Source organism: Ovis canadensis, chromosome 2 (assembly GCF_042477335.2).
Source record: "Ovis canadensis isolate MfBH-ARS-UI-01 breed Bighorn chromosome 2, ARS-UI_OviCan_v2, whole genome shotgun sequence".
Classification (NCBI taxonomy): Eukaryota; Metazoa; Chordata; class Mammalia; order Artiodactyla; family Bovidae; genus Ovis; species Ovis canadensis.
In genome coordinates this window covers 124,600,571-124,625,006 of record NC_091246.1, presented here as the reverse complement: position 1 = coordinate 124,625,006, position 24,436 = coordinate 124,600,571, and the positions used below count along the sequence as shown (strand labels likewise).

At 37.8% G+C, this 24,436-nt stretch overlaps 1 protein-coding gene and 1 non-coding gene across 2 annotated transcripts in view; both read left to right on the top strand.

The window, feature by feature from the left end:
• Positions 1-24,436, top strand: part of PMS1 (PMS1 homolog 1, mismatch repair system component) — a 334,072-nt gene that overhangs the window by 262,372 nt on the left and 47,264 nt on the right. The window lies entirely within an intron of this gene.
• TRNAE-UUC (transfer RNA glutamic acid (anticodon UUC)) lies at positions 16,444-16,515 on the top strand. The gene has a single exon. It is a non-coding gene; the product is annotated as a tRNA-Glu (tRNA).

Genomic DNA, 24,436 nt, shown 5'->3' with positions numbered 1-24,436 from the left:
AGACTCAAAATCCTTACTTATTCTCAGGATTGGCAAGGAAATAGAAAAAATGTACAGTTTCATTCTCTCCTGATAAGAATGAAAGTTATTGGAAAAAGTGTATCAAATGTAAAATATAGAGAGCTCTTGACCCCACAATTCTATCTCCAAGAATTTATTTAAGATAGTCACGTGTGGTAAGATGTCTGTGAAGGCTTTTGTGGCAGCATAGATTATAATATAGAAGAATAACTCTAAATAGCCATCAACAGAAATTTATTATAGCTGCTTTATATAATGGAATTACATGCAGCCATTAAAATGATAATATATATTTATTGATCTGTTAAAATATTAATGGTATGTAAGGTCCGTCTAGTCAAGGCTATTGTTTTTCCTGTGGTCATGTATGGATGTGAGAGTTGGACTGTGAAGAAGGCTGAGCACTGAAGAATTGATGCTTTTGAACTGTGGTGTTGGAGAAGACTCTTGAGAGTCCCTTGGACTGCAAGGAGATCCAACCAGTCCATTCTGAAGGAGATCAACCCTGGGATTTCTTTGGAAGGAATGATGCCAAAGCTGAAACTCCAGTACTTTGGCCACCTCATGCAAAGAGTTGACTCATTGGAAAAGAGTCTGATGCTGGGAGGGATTGAGGGCAGGAGAAGAAAGGGACGACAGAGGATGAGGTGGCTGGATGGCATCACTGACTCGATGGACGTGAGTCTGAGTAAACTCCTGGAGTTCATGATGGACAGGAAGGCCTGGCGTGCTGCGATTCATGGGGTCGCAAAGAGTCGGACACGACTGAGCAAGTGAACTGAACTGAACTGAACTGAGTGAAAAAGTAAGTTATAATACAATATATGTGGTATGATTCTGTATATCAGGGTTGTCAGAGTTTTCCTATAAAAAGCCAGGTAGTAAGTAAGTTCTGTAGGTCATATAGTTTTTGTCATACTATTCAACCCTCCTCTTGTAGTACAGAAGTAGCCATGGATAATGTGCATACTATGACCATGTCCAGCAAGTGACTATGGCTGTGTTCCAATAAATCTTCATGTACAGAAACAGATGATCACCTTAACTGCTGACCCCTACGACATATGTAAAAGAGTGTATGTTGTTGGGAGAGGAAGAATATACATTTCTAGAAGAATGTTCACCCAAATGTTAAAAGTATGGCTCTATAGGGGGGATTCTAGATGATTTTTACTTGCTATTTTTTTAGTTTTTGTATTATTTGGCTTTTATAGGCATCAGAAAAGGTTGTAAAAAAAAATTATCTATTTCATTAAGAGACTTTTTGTCCTTGAGAAAAACAGGTTCATAGGCTAATGTGCGTGAGAGTTCCAAGATCTTCTATGATACATATGTATGTACCAAATACAGTAATATTTAAATATAGTTCACCATTTTATTTGGCACAGAATCACCTCAAGCTAGCATTACTGTGTTTGCTTCTTTAATAGTACCTTTGCCCCTAATTTTTATAGCCCTTTCTGTTCCCAGTATATGCACAAATGCCAGATTTACCTAAGTATATATATGAAATCTAGAATTCTATTATCCTGGCCTTCTAGAATCTGTCAGAATTAATCCAAGTTTGTAATACAAATGAATATAAGCATGCACACACGACTTTCTTGGCTCCACCCTCTCTTACTGCCAACTTTCTGGTTTCTCTTCCTACCCCCTTAATATAGGAGTTCTCCAAGTTTCTCCTAGTTCTCTTCTCTCAGCACATTGTTTCTTACGGCATCCTCATGAGTTCAGATACCACCTCCATGAAGGCATTATCTGGACTTTTGTGAAAGTGACAGGTAGCCAATTCTGTCTCGGGAACCTATTCAAACTCACACCCACTTAAAATAATCAGTCCCCTAGAACTACTTTCAGCTCCTCATGCAGACTTAGACTTTACATCAAACTCCTCCTATCGATGTGCTAAAATTTAGATTTACTATTAATAGCTCAACTTTAATTACAAAGTGCATAGATTGTGATCCTGGATTTCCAGTATCAGTGTTAGAGGTGTATTCAGGGACTGAGAAGTGAATAAGCAGAAAGAAAGAAAGTGAAGTCGCCGGTCGTGTCCGACTCTTTGCGACCCCATGGACTGTAGCCCACCAAGCTCCTCAGTCCATGGGATTTTCTAGGCAAGAGTACTGGAGTGGGTTGCCATTTCCTTCTTCAGGGGATCATCCCAACCCAGGGGTCAAACCCAGGTCTCCCGCACTGTAGGCAGACGTTAACCATCTGAGCCACCAGGGAACAAGCAGAGAAGCCAGCTAATCTTACCTGTAGTTGTCTAGGCAAGATATGATGGTAACTTTCACCAGTTAGATTGCAGAGGAAATGAATAGAGGTAAATTGATTCTGAGATTTTAAAAACACTAACAAGATTTAGTGATGGACTAGATTTGGAGCGGTAGAGGAGAACGTCATCAAGGATAACGCAGTTGTCTAACATCTACAAAAGGGCGACACTGAGGGCCCTTGTTCTCAGGATGTAGAAGGCTGTCCTCATCTGCTAAAACACAAAAGAAGTGAGGGGTAAGAAGTCTGAGGATTTTCCAGGCAGAACAGGGATGGGTTTTTCAGGCTGCAGGAGTAATATTAACAAAGATTTGAAGGTATAGAAATGATCAGCAATTCCTGGAAATTACGTACTCGGATATCCCTTCAGTTGCATAAGGTGTGCATTAGGGAAGGTCACTAAAGAGAAGGAAAGTCTGGGAAAACAGCCAAAATTCTGACTGTGAAGGGTCTTGAATGATAATTAGTCTTTACCTTATCCTTATAAACCATCAGTCTTCAGATGTTTAAATTCAGACTGTTAAAATTTCGTATCTAATTTATGAGACCAACAAGAATTGCCTGCTTTTGTTTTGCACAAAACGGCATTAAAACAATAATAAAAAGCTATTTTTCCTTTATGTTCTATGGTTTATAGTTTTCTGCGAAGGAGTTTTAAAAAACTGAACACTGGGTATTTTCTCACATTTCAAGAATAGTACTAGAACTGACATAACTCTAACTTACATTATAAAGGAAGCTAAAGAACATATAAATCATGCCAAAAATACTTAGGTCCGGGAGGACTGAATGCCTCAGGGAATTGGTAATTTGATCCAAAGCCTGTCACCTGTTAAAATTTATCCTGGGTCAGTAGTGACTGAAAATCATCACGACCTGACAGGTGTTCAGGATCGTGTGTAAAATGAAGTGGCAGACTCAAGATAGTTCCTATTTGACACGTGTATGCATTACTGAAACCACTGCAATATTAATTGATAACTATGCTGGCAATCTTGATTGAGGTGCCAAGGACTTACTGGCCTGAACTCTCTTCACCCCTACTAATGTGCGTTTTTAAATAGGCTCAAGTGTGCTTGTGTAATAGAAAAGTCTTTGGGTCTGCTCCTTTGACTAGATTAATTTACTCCTAAAATTGACCATATGCGTTTTTTCACAGTGGACTCCTTTATTATTGCATCTAAGGTTTTTCCCTTGGTGAAATGTTTTGTCTATCTTTTGAACCATCAAATAATATAAAGCATTAAGTTCCTTCTTCTTATCACCCACAGGGATTAGTAGACTCATTCTTCTTATTTATTCCTTCTTGGAATTTAATTTAGAGGTATCGATATGCTCTTAAATGTTTAAGAACTTGCATCACTAATAATTAAATATTACTGAAAGAATTGTCTTTCAGCGTTGTTAATATTTGTCATTCAAAGACCGTGGCTTTATATACTATACAGTTGGAAACAAAAACAGCCCACTCAGTCTTCCCTAGTTGGTAGTGGGTGAAGAGGAGAAAGAAAAATGTCCATCCTCACTGGTATCATGTAGTAAAAATAATTCTTTTTCCTCAGTAAAGGAGCATGATGGTATGCAAGTCTATATACATGAATTTAATCTCAACCATGCCAACAACAGGATTTTAGTCAGGTGGAACAAAGAAGCTGATTAGTATTTCAACACTAATCTGATAATTTTGTTAATTGCAAGTTTCTATTCTTACGATTATCTGCTTAAGAAGTGACTCAGTAGTGATCCTTGGTTATTGGTTATGTAATCTCTTAAATTTATTAATAACTAGCAAATTATTCTCTCCTACAACTTCTTCCAGAATGCTCAGGACAGGCTAAAAAGAACATATCTTAAATACATGTATTTACAGACAAAAAACGATGACGGTATGAAGTTCACATTGGTTTTCCAATAGAGGCAATAAAAGCATATCCAGAGTCTGGCCTCAGAGTTAGTAACATACCTTTATAGACTAGCTGACAAGAGTCGTTGACATGTCTTATGACCATCGGACAAAACCACTTTAGCTATTTGTGAGATAAATTCATGAATTCATTAGCAATATGCATTAGCAAATTGCACAGTTCGTGGACCTGACAGTAACAGATTGGGCTGATTATAAATGAATTATTCAGTTTTGCTTTGCCGCTTCTCTGTAATTACTCCAGGCAGTCCCCAAATGTGCTTTGTGCGTCTGCCTGCATATCTCACTAGAATCTGCTCTTTTTCTTTCTTCCTTCTTCCCTTCCCTCACATCCACACCACTCTCCTGGCCAAGTAAACTTCCATCTCAAATTTCTAGGTTTAGAGAATCTATAGATTATTTTCTAGTCCTCTCACCATCTCTCACTAACCATATCCACTCTGCATAGCAGGTACTGTTAATTTTTTTCCACATATGCAGCAATTATGTTGTAGCTGGTTTAATTCCTATTTGTGAGCTCCTTGACACAGATATTATTGCGTGTTTAACATGTAGAAACTTGAGAGCTGTTTATTGAAGAATGATTGCATGAATAATTTTGCTTTATTCATTTTTGTTACATTTAAATAAATATTTTGTGGGAATTCCCTGGTGGTCCAGTGATTAGGACTCAGTGCTTTAACTACCAAGGCTAGAATTCAATTCAGTTCACAGCCAGGGAACTAAGATCCTGCTAGCCATGTGGCTTGGCTAATAAATAAATAAATGTTTTGTCTCATACTTAGATGAATCCTAAAAAACACGTGGATAGGTTTAGATAGGTTTAAACCTACCTAGGGATGCAAAAGACCTGTACTCTGAAAACTGTAAGACACAGATGAGAGAAATTAAAGACCACACAAACAGATGGAAAGATATACTGTGTTCTTGGACTGGAAAAATCAATATTGTTTAAATGAACATATACCCCAAGGGAAACCAAGATTCAGTAAAATCCCTATCAAATTACCAATGACATTTTCCACAGAGCTGGAGCAAAACATTTTTTAAAATTTGTATGGAAACACAAAAGACCCCAAAGAGCCAAAGTATTGTTAAGAAAGAAGAACAGAGCTAGAGGGAGCAGGCCCTGACTTCAGATATGCTAAAAATCTATACTAATCAAGAACAGTGTGGTGCTGACACAAAATCAGACATATAGATCAATGAAAAAGGATAGGGAACCCAAATAAAAACCCATGCACAATTAATTGAGAACAAAGGAAGCACAAATATACAATGGAGAAAAGACAGTCTCTTTAATAAGTGATCTTGGGAAAACTGAACAGCTTTATGTAAAATAATGAAATTAGAACATTCTCTAATACCATATACAGAAACACATTAAACACGGATTAAAAACCTAAATGTAAGAAAGATTGGATACTATAAAACTCCTAGAGGAAAGCACAGGCAGGACACTCAACATTATAAATCACAGCAATATTGTTTTGGACTCATCTCTTTGAGTAATGGAAACAAAAGCAAAAACAAATGGGACCTAATTAAACTTAAAGGCTTTTGCACAGCAAAGGAAATGATTAACAAAACAGCCTATGGAATGGGAGAAAATATTTGCAAATGACATGACTTTCCAAAATATGCAAACAGCTCATATAGCTTATTATCAAAACAAACAACCAACCCAATCAAAAAATGGGCAGAAGACCTAAATAGTTACTTCTCCAAAGAAGACATACAGATAGATGGCCAACAGGCACATGAAAAGATGTTCAACATCACTAATTATTAGAGAAATGCAAATGAAAATCACAATGAGGTATCATTTCACACTGGCCAGAATAGCCATCATCAAAAAGTCTGCAGTTAATAAATGCTGGAGAGGGTATGGAGTAAAAGAAAACCTCCTACACTGGTGGTGGGGATGTAAATTGGTGAAGCCACTATGGATAACAGTGCAGAGGTTCTTGAAAAAATCTAAAAGTAGAGCTACCATATGATCCAGCAGTCCGCTCCTGGGCATATATCCAGAGAAAACTCTAACTCAAAAAGATACATGTACCCCAATGTTCATAGCAGCAGTATTTAAAATAGCCCAGACTTGGAAGCAACCTAAATGTCCAATAGGTGAGTGAATACAGAAAGTGTGGTATATATACATACAATGGAGTATTACTCAGCCACGAAAATGATGTGATGCCATTTGCAGCAAATAGACCTAGAGGTTATTATACTAAGTACAGTAAGTCAGAGAAAGACAAAAATCATATATCATTTATATGTGAAATCTAAAAACTAATACAAAGGTACTTATTTAAAATGATACAAATAAATTTATCTACAAAACAGAAATAGACTCACAGACATAGAAAACAAGCTTATGGTTACCAAAAGGGAAAAAGAGGAGGGATAAATGTGAATTTTGAGATTAACAGATACTACTATATACAACATAGATAAGCAGGGACCTACTCTATAGCACAGGGAACGCTTTTCAATATCTTGTAATAACAGATAACAGAAGAATCTGAAAGAGAATACATATAACTGAATCGCTTTGCTGTATGCCTGAAACACTAGAAATCAACTACAATAAAAAATAAAAATTAAAAGAAATTGTCATTTTTGTTCAGTCACTAAATCATATCCGACTGTTGATGACCCCATGGACTGCAGCATACCAGGCTCATCTGTCCTGCTTTGTCTTCTGGAGTTTGCTCAAATTCATGTTGAGTTGGTAATGCTATCTATCCATCTCATCCTCTGCCACCCCCTTCTCCTTTTGCCTTTGTCTAGAATGTCATATACCCTGGAGGAGGGCATGGCAACCCACTCCAGTATTCTTGCCTGGAGAATCCCAATGGATAGAGGAGTCTGACAGGCTACAGTCCATGGATTCGCAAAGAGTTGGACATGACTGAGCAACTAAGCACAACACAGCATGGAATGTCACATAAGTGGATTAAAATAGTATGGAGCCTTTTGTGTTTGACTTCTTCCATTTAACAGAAGGCTTTTGAGATTCCTCCATGTGGCTACATGTATCAGTAATTGTTGTATTATTTCCTTTATTATATATGATATATGTTTATACATATTATATATATATATACATGTTTATATATAGATAGATATTATTCCTTCAGCACAGCATCACATATTGCATTGCATGCATGGTTAGTCATGTCTGACTCTGAGACCCCATGGACTACAGCCCTCCAGGCTCCTCTGTCCATGGAATTTTCCTGGCAAGAATACTGGAGTGGGTTGCCATTTCCTTCTCCAGGGGATCTCCCTAACCCAGGAATTGAAGCTATACCTCTGGCACATCTCCTGCATTGGTAGGCAAATTCTTTACCACTTGCACCCTTGGGAAGCCGCATTTTATGGACATACCTAGGTTATCAGCAGGTGACAGACCTTGAGGTTGTTTCCCATTTTAGGCTAGTATGAGCAAAACAATTCTGAACATTAGCATTGGGGCTTTTCCATAGATATATGTATTTATTTCTCTTGGGTAAATACCTAAGCATAGAATTTCTAGGCCATACGATGACAATGTTAACTTTTATAAGAAATAGCCAAACTGTTTTCCAAAGTGGGCACATCATTGCAGTGAAAAATTCAGTGTATTTTGGTACAAATTTTTAAGTTAACTATACGATTTTATTTTGAGTTCTAAATTTCTGTTACTAATAAATCTTTGATCTAAAGTGCTTGGTTATTTTGATTACTCCAAGCAGTAAGACTCACTGAAGCGACTATCAGGACTGCTTGATATTGCTGCTTACTGCTGGCAAGAGCCTGGCTAGAGTTGTCTTGGACAGAGCATGGTACAGCCTGGCCAACTATGTGCTCCCCAAATCACAGTGTGGCTATGGGCCATGGTGCAGTACAGCTGACTTGATCTTTGTAACGTGTTTGGATTTAGGAAAGTCAGGGCTTAAATCAGCCTATATCTTACAAGACTGCAGACGAAAAGATTCATTTTTCTGGTTAAATGAAGCTGCCACTGAAGAAATAAGCCTTTTTTTGTAGAGTTAAAATAGGTTCTTTTTATGTTAAGTATCATTTCCTTTGGGTATTTTGCAAATAAAGTTTAAATAGTGGCATCCTAGTTTTAATGCATTATCCTTTGCCTTGGTGAAATAATTTGGTTGTCAAGCATTCCGGATTCTTGACAGAATTGCTTTTTTGTCATCAGAGGTTTGACTATGACCTATTTTCAATTTTATTAGAAAATTAAAAGTGCTTTATTAGTTATTACTTTAGTATGGTATTGGGGGCTTCCCTGGTGGCTCAGAGGGTAAAGCATCTGCCTGCAATGCAGGAGACCTAGGTTTGATCCCTGCGTCAGGAAAATCCCCTGGAGAAGGAAATGGCAACCCACTCCAGTATTCTTGCCTGGAAAATCTCATGAACAGAGAAGCCTGGTAGACTACAGTCCATGGGATCGCAAAGAGTCAGACACGACTGAGTGACTTCACTTTCACTTAGTATGGTATAGAATAGATTCAGATATATATTATTATTGTCAACATTTTATTTTTAACTACTATTAATTGAGTACTACCAACAATAAGGCCCTATGCTAGATCTGTGTCTAGCATACCTTCTAAACATACCAGATAAAATTAAAACTGCTAGAACCACAAGGTACAAGCATTATTTAATATGCAATATCAATGCACAGGAGTTACTCTATGCTATTAAATAAATTTGGGCAATTTATAAAATAAGCATTTAATATTATATCTATCTTTGGAATCCACAGCACAACACAGCAGATGAACTGTCAACCAAGAAGGTATGAGGTCTCATTTTATTTTCAGAGAAGGCCAAATACCTTCTTGATAATGATATTGTTGATGATTCCTTGAACTGAGAGAAAGTTCCAGTGAGACCTGAAATAACTCACCCCCCAGGGAACAGACATCCCTTTTGAAGTCTACCCGCAGAGTAATCAGACTTGATTTCTTTTGGCTTTCTAAGACTTGATCTGATACTTTGCCATAGCTACCCAGACTGGAAGATGGACACGGTCCCACAATAATATTTATTTGCACCAAGTGCTGTAGTCATTCAGAACCTGTCTAGGATGCCCAAGATTTTAGACGCAGCCTACACCTGCAACACAGAATGATTGTAAATCCTAGAGATCCAAGTCAGCCTGAGGCCAGAGCCAGACGCTTGAAGGGAAAAATGCTAGGCGGAACTTGGACCTTTGCTTGGACTTTGAGTTTTCAAAGTATTGAGATTTTTCGGGGGAGGGTTGGGGTAGTGGGTAGAGACAACTCAAGGCTTAAATGCTGGAGAATGAACTCCAAAGCCATGGCAGAACAAATACCTACAGCTAGCACTGTCGGAGTTAAGTTTAAAAGGACTAAGAAAACCTTAGTGGAGCTATGTTAGCTTCATAAGAGGCAGGACTCAGAGCTGACACTCACGCTGCTCTTGAGTCTGAGACTCTAGTTCCAGAGTCTGATGAATCACTTTACTTTCTTAGGGCCTGTGATATGACTGGAGTTGTAATGGTCACAAACTGGGGCTGAAGAGATCTAGTTTTCTTTACTTGCTCTCACCTTGCTTTTAAACCTCCTCTCCTTCTAATTATAGAAAATGCTTGAGTGTGCCAATCAACGTTTCCAGTTTTCCAGGGAAATTTTTAGGTTTTTTCAAGGTAAGTACTGTATGATTCCACTTATATTCTGCTCATATAAAGTACTCAAACTCATAGAAGCAGAAAATAGTGTTGACCAAAGGCTGCAGGAGGGAGTGGTGAGGAGGGGGATCTGTTGCATAACATGTGAATATAGTTAACCTTAGCAAAATTCACATTTAAAAATGCTAAGATGGTAAATTTTATGTACAGGTTTCTTTTGCCACAATGTAAAAAAGACAACTAAATTAAATATCAAAAAAAATTTAGGATTTTTTAGAGGGAGCCACTTTTTCACTGCAGTATTTCTCACTGCAGGAAGGTTCTCCCCTCCTGTTCTGCTTTTCTAAGTGAATCTGAGCAGAAAGGCTCACCCAGCTTCCTGTCTCTGCAGAAGTGTTTTCTAGTCCTCCCTCCCAGCCTTCTTCTTGACATGGTCTGTATTGCCTGGCCTCAGGGCCTTATCATCCCCTCTTGATGGGTCTGCAAGGCTCCCTGCTGACTGAGCATGCTGTGTGTAAGGCCGCAGATGTGCTGCTGATCTCACCTGGGTTTCGGAGCATTGTGCGGACAGGCGCTGCTGATGGCAACGCTACTGCCTTCGGTTAAGAGGTCTTTGTCATCCTCACCCATACCCAGCAGCCAATCCAGCAACACATTCAACTAACTGTCCTCTTTTGGAGCCTGGGTGGCTCCTAGATACTTTCTCAGAAATGTTCCGGAGAGTTCAGATCCATTGTGGATGCTCTTAGCTTAGGTCATTGCAGCTCAACTCCTGTAACATCCTATCAGATACAGGACCATATCAAGCAGAACAATTCTCTTGAAGCTTCCTGACCTTCCATGCTACATAGGAGTCCAGGCACCAGTGCCAATATTCTTGGATTCACTCAGATTTGTCCGAATTTTTCTACTTTACTTACCTCAATTATTTGGATGTGATTTCTCCTTTTTCATTCCCTTTCTCTCTCATTCTTGGTCCAGAAAAAATATCAAACCTCAATTTCCTAGTTAGTATTTTCTTTACTTTTCTGGGGACAATAATTCTCACCTTCATGATTTACCCTTAATGACCAAATGAGGCCAGGGAGGGAGGAATTGCCAAGAAGGACAAAACAGTGGGTGGCAAGTATTTTTACAGCATCCCCCCTTGACCTGCACTTCTCTGTAGATGCCCCTCTCTCCTGCTTCTCCATGTCCCTGTTCACCCTATTTCCCACATGCTTCTAGTACATTTTTTACCACTGTTTCTACTGTCCCAGTAGTGGATAAGAGTGAGGTTCTGGAGTCAGACTATCCCAATTCAAAACCTAGTTCTACTCACCAGCTGTGCAAACTGAATAAAGTTCCTTAACTCTCTGTGCTTCAGTCTCTTTGCTTGTAAAAATATAGGTTAATAATGGCCCTAACTCTGCAAATGAGATAGCATATAAAGCACTTTGAACAGTACCCGAAATATAGTAATTGCTCAATTTTATTAGTATATTAGCTATTACTACTCACACCATCGTCACTTCTCCTCTAGACTAGTAGAACAGATTCCTAATTGAATTCATTGTCCCTATTTCCACCTTTAATTAATACTATTGTGTAGAATTCAGAAGATCTGAGAATTTTTTGCTCATAAAATTAAAATTGGTATTTCTTTCAATTTTGAATATAGGCTTGAAGGCACAAAACTATTCATAATATCTGTTTCCATGTCATCAACAAAAATCACGAAGGTTTCATATCAAGTTGTAGCTGTTGCAATGATCTCATATGTGCTCACGACTACTTTTCTCTATTTAACTTATTTTTGTTGAACTATAGTTGAATAATAATATATTAGTTTTAGGTGCACAGCATAGTGATTCAGTATTTTTGTAGACTATATACTATTTATTATTAAATATTGGCTATATTCCCTTTCTGTGTAATATATCCTTGTAGCATTTCTTTTATACGTAGGAGTTTGTACCTCTTAATCCCCTCCTTCTGTCTTTCCTGTCCACCCCACTAACCATTAGTTCGTTCTCTATATCTGTGAGTCAATTTCTATTTTGTTATATTCATTTGTTTGTTTTATTTTTTTTAGACTCCACACTGTGGTTCAGTCATTAAGTTGTGTCCAAGTCTCTGAGATACCAAGCACGATAGCACGCCACACTCCTCTGTCCTTCACTGTCTCCCAGTTTGCTCAAATTCATGTCCTTGGAGTTGGTGATGCCATCCAACCATCTCATTCTCTGCCTCCTCCTCCTCCTTTTGCCTTCCATCTTTCCCAGCATCAGGGTCGTCTCCAATGAGTTAGCTCTTTGCATTAGGTGGGCAAAGTTTTAGAGCTTCAGCTTCAGCATCACTCTTTCCAATGAATACTCAGGCTTGATTTTCTTTAGGAATGACTAGCTTGATCTGCTTGTGGTCCTTGAGACTCTCAAGATTCTTCTCCAGCACCACACTTCAAAAGCATCAATTCTTAAGTGCTCAGCCTTCTTTATGGTACAACTCTCAAATCTATACACAACTACTGGAAAAGCCATATACGGACTTTTGTTGGCAAAGTGATGTCCCTGCTTTTTAATACACTGTCTAGGTTTGTCACTGGAGAAGGAAATGGCAACCCACTCCAGTATTTCTGCCTGGAAAATTCCATGGACAGAGGAACATGGCAGGCCATGGTCCATGGGGTCGCAGAGAGTTGGCCACGACTGAGCACATCAGCGCTAGGTTTGTCATAGCTTTTCTTCCAAGGAGTAATTGTCTTTTTATTTCATGACTGCAGTCACCATCCACAGTGATTTTGGAGCCCAAGGAAATAAAATCTGTCACCATTTCTGCTTTTTTGCCATCTATTTGCCAGAAAGTGGTGGAGCCGGATGCCATGATCTTAGTTTTTTGAATGTTGAGGTTTTTTTTATTATAAATTTATTTATTTTAATTGGGGGTTAATTATACAATGTTGTATTGGTTTGATGAATGTTGAGTTTTAAGCCAGCTTTTTCACTGTCCTCTTGCTTCCCTGGTGGTGCAGAGGTTAAAGTCTCTGCCTGCAATGTGGGAGACCTGGGTTCGATCCCTGGGTCGGGAAGATCCCCTGGAGAAGGAAATGGCAACCCACTCCAGTATTCTTGCCTGGAGAATCCCATGGATGGAGGAGCTTGGTGGGCTACGGTCCACGGGTCGCAAAGAGTCAGACATGACTGAGCGACTTCACTTTCACTTTCACTTTCTTTCACCCTCGTCAGGGGGCTGCTTAGTTCCTCTTCTCTTTCTGCCATTAGAGTGGTATCATCTGCATATCTGGGGTTGTTGATATTTCTGCCAGCAATCTTAATTCCAGCTTGTGATTCATCCAGGCCTGCATTTTCGCATGATGTATTTTGCATGTAAGTTAAATAACCAGGGTGACACTATCCAGCCTTGTCGTACTCTTTTCCCAGTTTTGAACTAGTCATTCCATGTCCAGTTCTAACTATTGCTTCTTGACCTACTTACAGGTTTCTGGAGACATGTGAGGTGGTCTGGTATTCCCATCTCTTTAAGACTTTTCCATACTTTGTTGTGATCCACACAGTCAAAGGCTTTAGCCTGTAATAGTCAATGAAGCAGAAGTAGATATTTTTTTCTGAAATTCCCTTGCTTTCTCTATGACCCAGTGAATGTTGGCAATTTGATCTCTGGTTCCTCTGCATACAAGTGATAACATACAGTATTTGTCCTTCTCTGTCTAAATTATTTCACTAAGCACAGTGCCCTCCAGATCCATTCATGCTGTTGCAAATAGCAACATCTTATTTTTTAAATAACTGACCAATATTCCATTGTATCTATATATATTATATCATCTTCATCCATTTATCGATCAGTGGACACAGGTTTTTCCATATCTTAGCAACTGTGAATAATGCTGCTATGAATTTGGGGGGTGCATGTATCTTCAAATTAGTGTTTTTATTTTCTCCAGATATATACTCAGGAGTGGAATTGCTGTGTCATTTGATAGATCCATGTTTAGGTTCATAAGGAACCTCCATACTGTTTTGCATAGTGACTGAACCAATGTGCACGCCCAACCCACAGTGTGGAAGGGTTCCCTTTTCTCCACATCCTCAGTAGCCTCTGTTGCCCATGATCTTTTGATGACAGTCATTCTGACAGGTGTGAGGTGATGTCTCTCTGTGGTTTTGATTTGCATTTCTCTGATGATTAGTGATGTTGAGCATCTTTTCATGTACCTGTTCATCATCTGTGTATCTTCTTCACAAAATGTCTATTCAGGTCTTCTGCCCATTTTTAAAAGTCAAGTTGTTTGTTTTTTTGATAATGAAATACGTGATCTGTTTATGTATTTTGGATATCAGCTCCTTTTGGTCATGTCACTACTTGTAAATCTACTTCTACTACTAGAGGTTACTCATTTTAGTAAGTTTCTGTGCTATCAGATTTTATTATATGACACATTTAAATATTTTATAATTATGTATTTAAAACCATTTATTTAAACAAAAAATAACTTAAATCACTATTCTGAGAAGGGATAAAGAGGCTTGATCAGATATCGAAAGGGAGGTACTTGGCACAATAAAATTTTAAGTACGTTGTTTAAAATGTTTTTTATTTTCTCTTGCTATTGTTTTCCATGTTCTCAGAGTCCATGGGTAAACAGACAAAGCTTCATAATTTTGGAGCAGATATGGGTCAAAACATCATGGCATAGAGTGTGCTGAGTCCAGACAAGTGATATTTATATGCACATCCAAATTTGAAGAAAAAATGTATTTCTTTAGGTTTCAAACACTGTAATAGATTATAAAGCAAAAAAATAAAAACCTGTTGGAAAGCTAAAAAAAAAAAAAGTGTTGTTTTTTTTTTTTTAACTTACCTCTAACCATGTTGCTCCCTACTTAAAATGTTTCACTAGCTTTCATCACTGACAGTATCAAGTACAAGCTCCATAGAAAGACATACAGAGCATGTCCTGGTTCAGTCTTTTCGGTCTACCCCTAGAGCCTCATGGCTTGTCACTCACTGTCCAAGGCCCTCTCCCTCCAGCCATTCTGAAATACTCGCAGGGCCTGGCAGTCATCATGTTCTTTCACGCCTGCATTCATGTGTATATGTGTTGTGGGAGGGGACTTTGTTCTGGAATGCCCTTCCTTCTTTTTTCTCCTCATTTGTCTTTTTCTCCTTACTCATCCATCAGACTTTTATTCATCATTAAAGACATCTAACATCAATTTGTCCTTTTAAGTCTTCAGGGAACTCCCAGTATGGTGAGATGACTTTCCTCTTCTCCCCCACAGCACCCTGTGGAAACCATTTGTCACATTTTATTAAAGTTGACTGTGTGCTTTTCTGCTTTCACTCGCCTGTGCATTCCTTGAGAAAGAACCATGATTTACTCTTCTCCTCTCCTCCCTCTACAGTTCCTGCAGTGGTATGGATTAGGATTCAGTGGATGGGTAAAACTTGATAGGATATCACACAGATATGAACAGACTTAATATGTTATTTCAGAGAAAAAATACCAGAGACAATCATTTTCTTGCCCTCCTCTTCTGATGACACTGGAGGGACAATATTGGTCCTTCAGGAGGCTGAATGATTGAGAATATTTTTTTGTGACTGAGGAAGGACGGAAGTGTCATTTTTCCCTCTGGAGTTGTGGGAGAAAGGGATTTTGACTTCAGTAGAGGTAAAGGACATTGCCCTGGATGGACTTGGTTGTTATGGACTAGGTATGCCATACCTAAGGTGAAGCAGGAATTAAAATACGACGATAGTAGACTTAAATTTTTGACAGAATAAATGAAGTAATATGAATTCACATAAATATATCTGGTCATTTCTGATTGGACAGAAACCGTGTTATCATCAATCATGCTACTGTTTTCATATTCATTTGTTCTTGTTTGTAGTTCGATTTTGAGAAAGTGACTGCTTTGACATTAGGATCATGTATTATTGCTAAATTCTCTAAAGATGACTTTTAGGATATAAGGATCCATGTGGTGTCCACTGAGGATCCAGTGAACAAGTGTCCACTAAGCACCATTCCACATTCCAAATCACTAGGGGAAAGATATTATAAATGGTGACAAATGGATAGTCATCTGAAGAAAAATAAATTGGATTCCTACTTCACAGTATGATGAGATAAAGTTGAGCTGGATTAAAGATTTCAGAAGTAATTAACAAGGCATAAATGTGTTAGAAGAAATTATAACATTAAAAAATATAAACATATACTGTGCTGCTAACCTGCTAAGTCACTTCAGTAGTGTCCGACTCTGTGCGACCCCACAGACGCCAGCCCACCAGGCTCCTCCATCCCTGGGATTCTCCAGGCAAGAACACTGGAGTGGGTTGCCATTTCCTTCTCCAATGCAGGAAAGTGAAAGTGAAAGTGAAGTCGCTCAGTCGTGCCCGACTCTTAGCGACCCCATGGACTGCAGCCTACCAGGCTCCTCTGTCCATGGGATTTTCCGGGCAAGAGTACTGGAGTGGGGTGCCATTGCCTTCTTCGAAACATATACTGTAGAAGTCTCTAAATATGACCAAGAGTTGGAAACCAGGGAATTCCCTGACAGTCCAGTGGTTAAGACTTGGCACTTTCATTGCCATGGCCCAAGTTCAATCCCTGGTCAGGGAACTAACATCCTGTTAGTTGCGTAGAATGACCAAAAAGAAAATAAATGGAAATCAAAACAAGATTAAAATATGTAGCATCATGCAAATATTTTAAATTCTATATTTAAAAAAACATGGAACCACAAGTCAAAAGGCAAATGACAATCTGGGAATAAATAGTTATAGCTCATTTTTTTTTTTACTGTACCCCATGGTCTTAACTACTGGACCACCAGGTAATTCCCCGGTTGTGGCTAATTTCTTAAGTATGCAGGTTTTGTTTTAATACTCACAACCTAATAGAAAAAATAAGCAAAGGATAAAAGCAAATAATTAATAGAAAAACAAGTACAATTAATCCTTAAATATAAAAAGATTATTAACCAAACTCAAAATAAGAAAAAAGTGCAATTAAAACCATGATCAAATACCTTTTTTTACCTCTCATGCCAGAAATAAGAATGATGATCCACCTCCCAGAATTCTGGAAATAAAAACAAAAATAAACAAATGGGATCTAATTAAAATTAAAAGCTTCTGCACAACAAAGGAAACTATAAGCAAGGTGAAAAGACAGCCTTCTGAATGGGAGAAAATAATAGCAAATGAAGCAACTGACAAACAACTAATCTCAAAAATATACAAGCAACTTATACAGCTCAACTCCAGAAAAATAAACGACCCAATCAAAAAATGGGCCAAAGAACTAAATAGACATTTCTCCAAAGAAGACATATGGATGGCTAACAAACACATGAAAAGATGCTCAACATCACTCATTATTAGAGAAATGCAAATCAAAACCACAATGAGGTACCACTTCACACCAGTCAGAATGGCTGCGATCCAAAAATCTGCAAGCAATAAATGCTGGAGAGGGTGTGGAGAAAAGGGAACCCTCCTACACTGTTGGTGGAAATGCAAACTAGTACAGCCACTATGGAGAACAGTGTGGAGATTCCTTAAAAAATTGCAAATAGAACTACCTTATGACCCAGCAATCCCACTGCTGGGCATACACACCGAGGAAACCAGAATTGAAAGAGACACATGTACCCCAATGTTCATCGCAGCACTGTTTATAATAGCCAGGACATGGAAACAACCTAGATATCCATCAGCAGACGAATGGATAAGAAAGCTGTGGTACATATACACAATGGAGTATTACTCAGCCGTTAAAAAGAATTCATTTGAATCAGTTCTGATGAGATGGATGAAACTGGAGCCAATTATACAGAGTGAAGTAAGCCAGAAAGAAAAACACCAATACAGTATACTAACACATATATATGGAATTTAGGAAGATGGCAATGACCACCCTGTATGCAAGACAGGAATAAAGACACAGATGTGTATAATGAACTTTTGGACTCAGAGGGAGAGGGAGAGGGTGGGATGATTTGGGAGAATGGGAATTCTAACATGTATACTATCATGTAAGAACTGAATCGCCAGTCCATGTCTGACGTAGGGTGCAGCATGCTTGGGGCTGGTGCATGGGGATGACCCAGAGAGATGTTGTGGGGAGGGAGGCGGGAGGGGGGGTCATGTTTGGGAACGCATGTAAGAATTAAAGATTTTAAAATTAAAAAAAAAATAAAGTATATAAATCCTCAGATTATAGCATTTAAGTTCAAGTGTAGGTCTGAAATAGTCCAGGGAGTTTCATCCATGTGTCATGAATTGTCTAGGGAGTTTTATTTATGTGTAATAAATCTGTTAACTAAAAAAAAAAAAAAAAAAAGAATGATGAGGGTGCAGGAAAATAGTAACATCATGCATTATTAGTGGAAATATAAATTGGTTCGATCTCTACAGAGCACAGAATTGGCAACATCTACTAATATTAAAGATAATCATATGTACCTTGTATGTACACACATGCTATATATACATATTTATTTATTTGGAATCCTTTCAGCTATAAATAACAGAAACCCCAATTCAAATATGGCTTCAACAGTCGAAAAATCAATTATATAAGTCCAGATGTAAGGCAGCTCTAGGTACAGTAAGATCAGTATCTCAATAATATCACTGAAGACTTAGATTCTTTTTGCATCTCATTGTCATCCTCATGGTATTTGCTGTGTCCTCAGGTTGTCTTTAAATTTTAATATGCTATTGTTACGGGCTTTCCAGGTGGTGCTAGTGATAAAGAACCTGTCTGCCAGTTCGGGAGACATAAGAGATGCAGGATCAATTCCTGAGTCAGGAAGATCCACTCCAGTATTCTTGCTGGGAGAATCCCATAAACAGAGGAACCTGAGGGCCTACAGTCCATGGGATTGCAAAGAGCTGGACATGACTGAAACAACTTATCATGCATACATGCTATTGTTATCTTATCATAATCAATGTAACCATATCTTATTGCTGGAGACATAACTTCCAGTTTTAAAGATAGTAAATAGCACTGTGATTTCATGTAAATATTTTAATCTTTGTTTTCCTTGGATAAAATTTTACCAACTGAACCACTGGGGAAGCCCTAGATAAAATTTTAGAATTAAAATTATTCTGTAGAAACTTTAAGGATTTTATTAAATATTGGAAGGCAGCTGGTCAGGGCCTTTCTATGGGCAATGTTTAGAGTGTTTATTGCTGATCATCTTACTAATAACACTAGATTTTAATATAAAAATTTAGTGGATTTGTAGGTGAAAGTATAGTATGTAATTTTTTTAATTTTTATTTTTACTTTATTTTACTTTACAATACTGTATTGGTTTTGCCATACATAGACATGAATCCACCACGGATGTACATGCGTTCCCAAACATGAACCCCAGAGCGGACTTTTGGACTCAGAGGGAGAGGAAGAGGGTGGGATAATTTGGGAGAATGGCATTGAAACAAGTATGTAATTTTAATTTACATTTTTATTATTAGAATGAACAGTATAATTTATTAAAAGGTTAAATTTTTTATAGAAGGTACTTTTCAGATCAGAATCAATAAAAAAAGGTATTTAGAAAAATTTTAAGTTCAAAGGTCTAGGGTTCAGGTATGAAATATAAAGTATTAGTAAATGGATTCAGATAGCTAGAACTATTCCTATATCCTCTTAAAGATCTCATGAGCTTATGATGGAAATGAATTTGATGGAAAGAGAGAAGTTTTAGACAGTGATCTTTTTTGATGCCCTGCTTCATAGGCTGAGCTAGACGTAGAGAAGAGAAACACGTTACGGTCATCCTCTAAATTTGGATACTTGAGAGTAGGGGTATATTGTTCGTCATTTTCTGGTTGAGGTCTGTGGAGGTGAGAAGCATTATTAGAGCAGGTCCCATTGATATCACAGTGCCTCTATAGAGCAGAAATGGTGATATATCATAGGAAACTTGAGATAAAAGCTGATGTCAGTTTCACAATTAGAAAATCTATTTTTTCACATCTGAACTAATATTTTCACATCTGAACTAATAACTTCTACATTTGGGAGGTTTTGGCTGTTTTACCTTTTTAACTGAAGTATAGTTGAATTACAATATTGTGTTAGTTTTAGGTGTATGGCACAGTGATTCAATTTATGTGTGTGTGTGTGTGTGTGTGTGTATGCGTGCTCTTGTATATATATATATATATATGGAGAAGGCAATGGCAACCCACTCCAGTGCTCTTGCCTGGAAAATCCCATGGACGGAGAAGCCTGGTAGGCTGCAGTCCATGGAGTCACTAAGAGTCAGACATGACTGAGCAAATTCACTTTCACTTTTCACTTTCATGCACTGGAGAAGGAAATGGCAACCCACTCCAGTGTTCTTGCCTGGAGAATCCCAGGGACAGAGGAGCCTAGTGGGCTGCCGTCTATGGGGTCACACAGAGTCGGACACTACTGAAGCGACTTAGCAGCGCATATAGATAGATAGATAGATAGATAGATAGATAGATAGATAGATAGATAGATATAGCCAGAACCTATTCCTATATCCTCTCCTGTAAAGATCTCATGAGGTTATGATGCAAATGAATTTGATGGAAAGAGAGAAATTTTAGACAGTGATCTTTTTTGATGCCCTACTTCATAGGCTGAATTCTTTTATATATATTCCTTTTTTGGAGAAGGAAATGCAGCCCGCTTCAGTATTCTTACCTGGATAAGAATGGACAGAGGAGCCTAGCAGGCTACAGTCCATGGGGTCGCAAAGAATTGACGTGACTGAGTGACTGCACGCATATTCCTTTTCAAACTCTTTTCCTTTATAGATCATTGCAAGATATTGAGTATAGTTCCTTATGCCATTTAGTACGTCTCTTTTTACATTTATTTATTTATTTGCATAATAAGGAGAGTAGGCCTTTTTTTTAAGTAGGTCCCTTTGTAATTTTTAAACTTTTTTATTTAAGTATAGTTGATTTACAGTGTTGTAGTAGTTCTGTATTTGTATTTCTCTCATCATGTTTGCACCTGTCTTAGTCACTTGGTCACAAACATCTCTAAACCTCAACTTCCTCATTTTAAAAGTGGAGATACTAATATCTATATAATGTACTTCTCCCTTGTAAATAAATGTTCATGCTTCCTGTCCAAGATTCCATGAGTAGTTTATTTCTTGCCAATCTGAACAGGATATATGAGGCCCAAGAATACTAACCAGGTAATGTACCTGGTTACCAGATACAGTGTGTCAACACAATGCATGTTGTATCAACAGGTATAAAGCCATATTCCAGCCTTTGGCACAAATTCTGCCTGAAATAACGCTGCTCTCTTTGGCCAGTACAAGGATTGCTTGTTCAAACATCTGGTAAAAGCAAGGTGGGGCTCACTAGCCACAGTCTACCCTCCCCTATCAGCAAAGGAGAGAGCTCTGCTGGCACTGCCGTGTAGGGTCTTCCCCCAGGAAAGTCCCAGTTGGTGCAAGTTATTTCAGTCACAGAGATGCATCCTGACCTGTGGGTAGATGGGAGCCCAGCTAGCTTCCCATCAGTCCTATGCAACTTCCTTGGAATTTTGCATGACTCTGGAACTATAAGGAACTATAATTCACTAATTCATAAGTTATAGGTCCTGATAGATTCTAGACTTTGGGACAATTTTACTTGCTGCCAGGCAACGTCTACAAGTAGCAACCAATACTCTCATTTGGTCTGTTTTGCTCCATCCCAGAGCACCTGGCCTGGTTCAGGGCCCAAGATGGCCTCAGTAGATCCCTTACTCAGGGTGCAGGCAGCTACATAACTCAGGCCATTTCTCGAGTTGCTGAGAAGTATGCAGCTTTTCAGGAAGATATTCTTGGAGCTCAAGCCAAGCACTTGCCTCAATGACTGCCCTATTGTTTCCATTTAACAGTTTGGGTTTTCTCCCACAGTCACTTTAGTCTGCTCAGTAAATTGGTGTTTTATGCTTGATTTTCACTTTCAGAATCCTATCTCAGCATTTTGAAGATCTGATGTCATGATGTAGGCGAACGTTCCTGTATTGACATGTTTTGTTTTTGGCTAGTGGAGAGGTGATGCCAAAATTCTGAGTTCCATGGGAATAGAGCCAAGAGACGTTTGGCTTCTTAGAGTTAGTGTCCGTGGGAGCGGATATGGGAAAGTCCTGTGGAGGATCCATGGCCAAAACCGCATAATCAGATTTTGTTCTGAATAGGGTCCTTCATAAGATGTTAGGGGAAGTAAAAGAACATAACATTATAGGGGAAAAAAATTTCTTAGTAGAATGGTCTTGAATGGTTAGGAAAACAAATTAAAGATAAGAATTAGTAGGTTAATCTCTTCATTTTTTTGGTTTGCCTAAAGCTTACCTTTAAGATTAATGGAATCAAATTTATCTGTTGGCCCTTCTTGGAAGAATGCTCCACAGATCCCCTTAAGATCAGAATCTGGAAATATGTTTTAGATAAGTTGATTCCAGTGAATAGTGATTTATCTATAGTGATATGCAGAACTAATAAAAGAAAATATTAAAGTCTGTTTTTCAAGAAAGTCGATATATGTGTGTTTAATAAAAATTACCTTTATTATAGAGCCTAAATAATAGCACTGTACTATTTTAAAAACTTTTCTATCTTGAAGTAATGCAAAATTGGAATCAGTGAAAAGACAAAGCATATATTTTGTTTGTTTGTTTCATTGACAAAACTATGTATTTCTGTATCAGGAACATTTAATGTAATGTTAAACAGCAGCTGAAGTGAACTGTTCCACCATTGTAACAGATTATTGGAGAGTTGTCTATCATTATTACATGTATATGTTATACCTATCAGATAAATTAGACAGCTTCATACATAAAGTCTTACATTCAAGAACATTCTGTGTTGTTGACAGGATGTGACATTCATTGAGGTATTTTGACAGGTAATCTAGTAAAGTATTTGTAAATAATCTATCTAATGTTTTAAATGGTAGCAAAGATAATCTTGCTATAAATGAATGCTCTCTAATGAACATGTATTAATTTTTTAAAGACTACAAAATTCCATCTGGGCATGAATGAACTAAATTTAGCAGCACTTTGCATTGCTTGACATTGTACTCAGAGATGGCCAGAATTAGTATAGTTTACTTTGATATGTTTTGCAATGTGTAAACTGGAACTGAATGGCCGTGCAAATGAAATTTCAACACTATATGTCATGTGCCAGGCAAGTCATGACTTGCATATCATATTTAGCCTAAGGCTTAATTTCCTAGTTATATTACTGGGTAGTATTCATGTGTCTTATTTTTTAAAGTGATCATGTGATATTTTAAGTGGAATTTTGTTTGCATGATTTTTAAAAATTTATTAATTTTTAATTGAAGGATAATTACTTTACAATATTGGTTTCATTTCTGCCACACATCAGCATGAATTAGCCATAGGTGTACATATGTCCCCTCCCTTTTGAACCTCCCTCTCACCTCCCACCCTTTCCCACCCCTCTAGGTTGTTATAGACCCCAGGTTTGAGTTCCCTGAGTCATACAGCAAATTTCCTTAAATGAAATTTCTTATCATGCTACATTTTTAATAAGTACTATTGGAATGAATGATCAAACAAATTTAACATTTGACTTAGATTTCTGTTTCTTATATAATTAATATACAAATATAAATGCTAGATTTCCTTGGGTGGTTTGATTAATTTATTTTAACCTCAGTTCCCTCTATGAAATGGGCATGATAATAATACTTTAAGCATTATGAAGAGGAAATTACATCATTACTTTGAAAGATATTGTTCATTTGTGTTACTGTGCAGAGTAAAGTAGTGGTTTTAATGACATACTGCCATGGATTTCCCTTTGGAGTCTATTTGCCCAAGAACATCTCCAGTTGATAAGAGATTTATTTAGATACATGTAAATTGTTTTCACCTCATGGATATTTAGTTAGTGCCCAGTATGGACATTCCTCAGCCAGCAAATGAAGACTCAGAGCCTGTTTCCTTTCGTATCTCTCCTGCGTTTCGCCTCTTGGAATCTTTCTTCTCACTCTGACCCACAATCCACTCTCCTCCAGCACTGCAGAACTCTTGTTTCAGTTTATGAACCAGTTCAATGTATGACTTTGGGCAACCCTCTCTTTAGACCTCACTTCTGTCGTATTTAATTAGATGGGCTCCAAGGTCTCTTGCGGCTCTCATATCCTCTGACACTGACACACTTCTCTCTGTTATGCTGAATATAGATAAGGATATATTACAAAGTGTAAACATTTAAAAATATAGCTTCACTTTTCATTAGGATTTACAACAGAGTTTGTAAGGGTTTTCTGTTTGTTTTTTATTTGTATTTGCTTTTAAACTAATATAAATTTGGAGAAGCATGGGAAGTATTACAAAACGTTCAGAATACTAAAACAGATACACTACAGCGAACTTTACATGATGTTTTCAGAAAATTTCAGGGATTAGTGTCACATGTCACAAGTGAATATTCTCGGGGTGCTGAAAATGAAAGTGATGTGCCCATAGACAGACTACCAAAGCACATTTGCCATTCCTA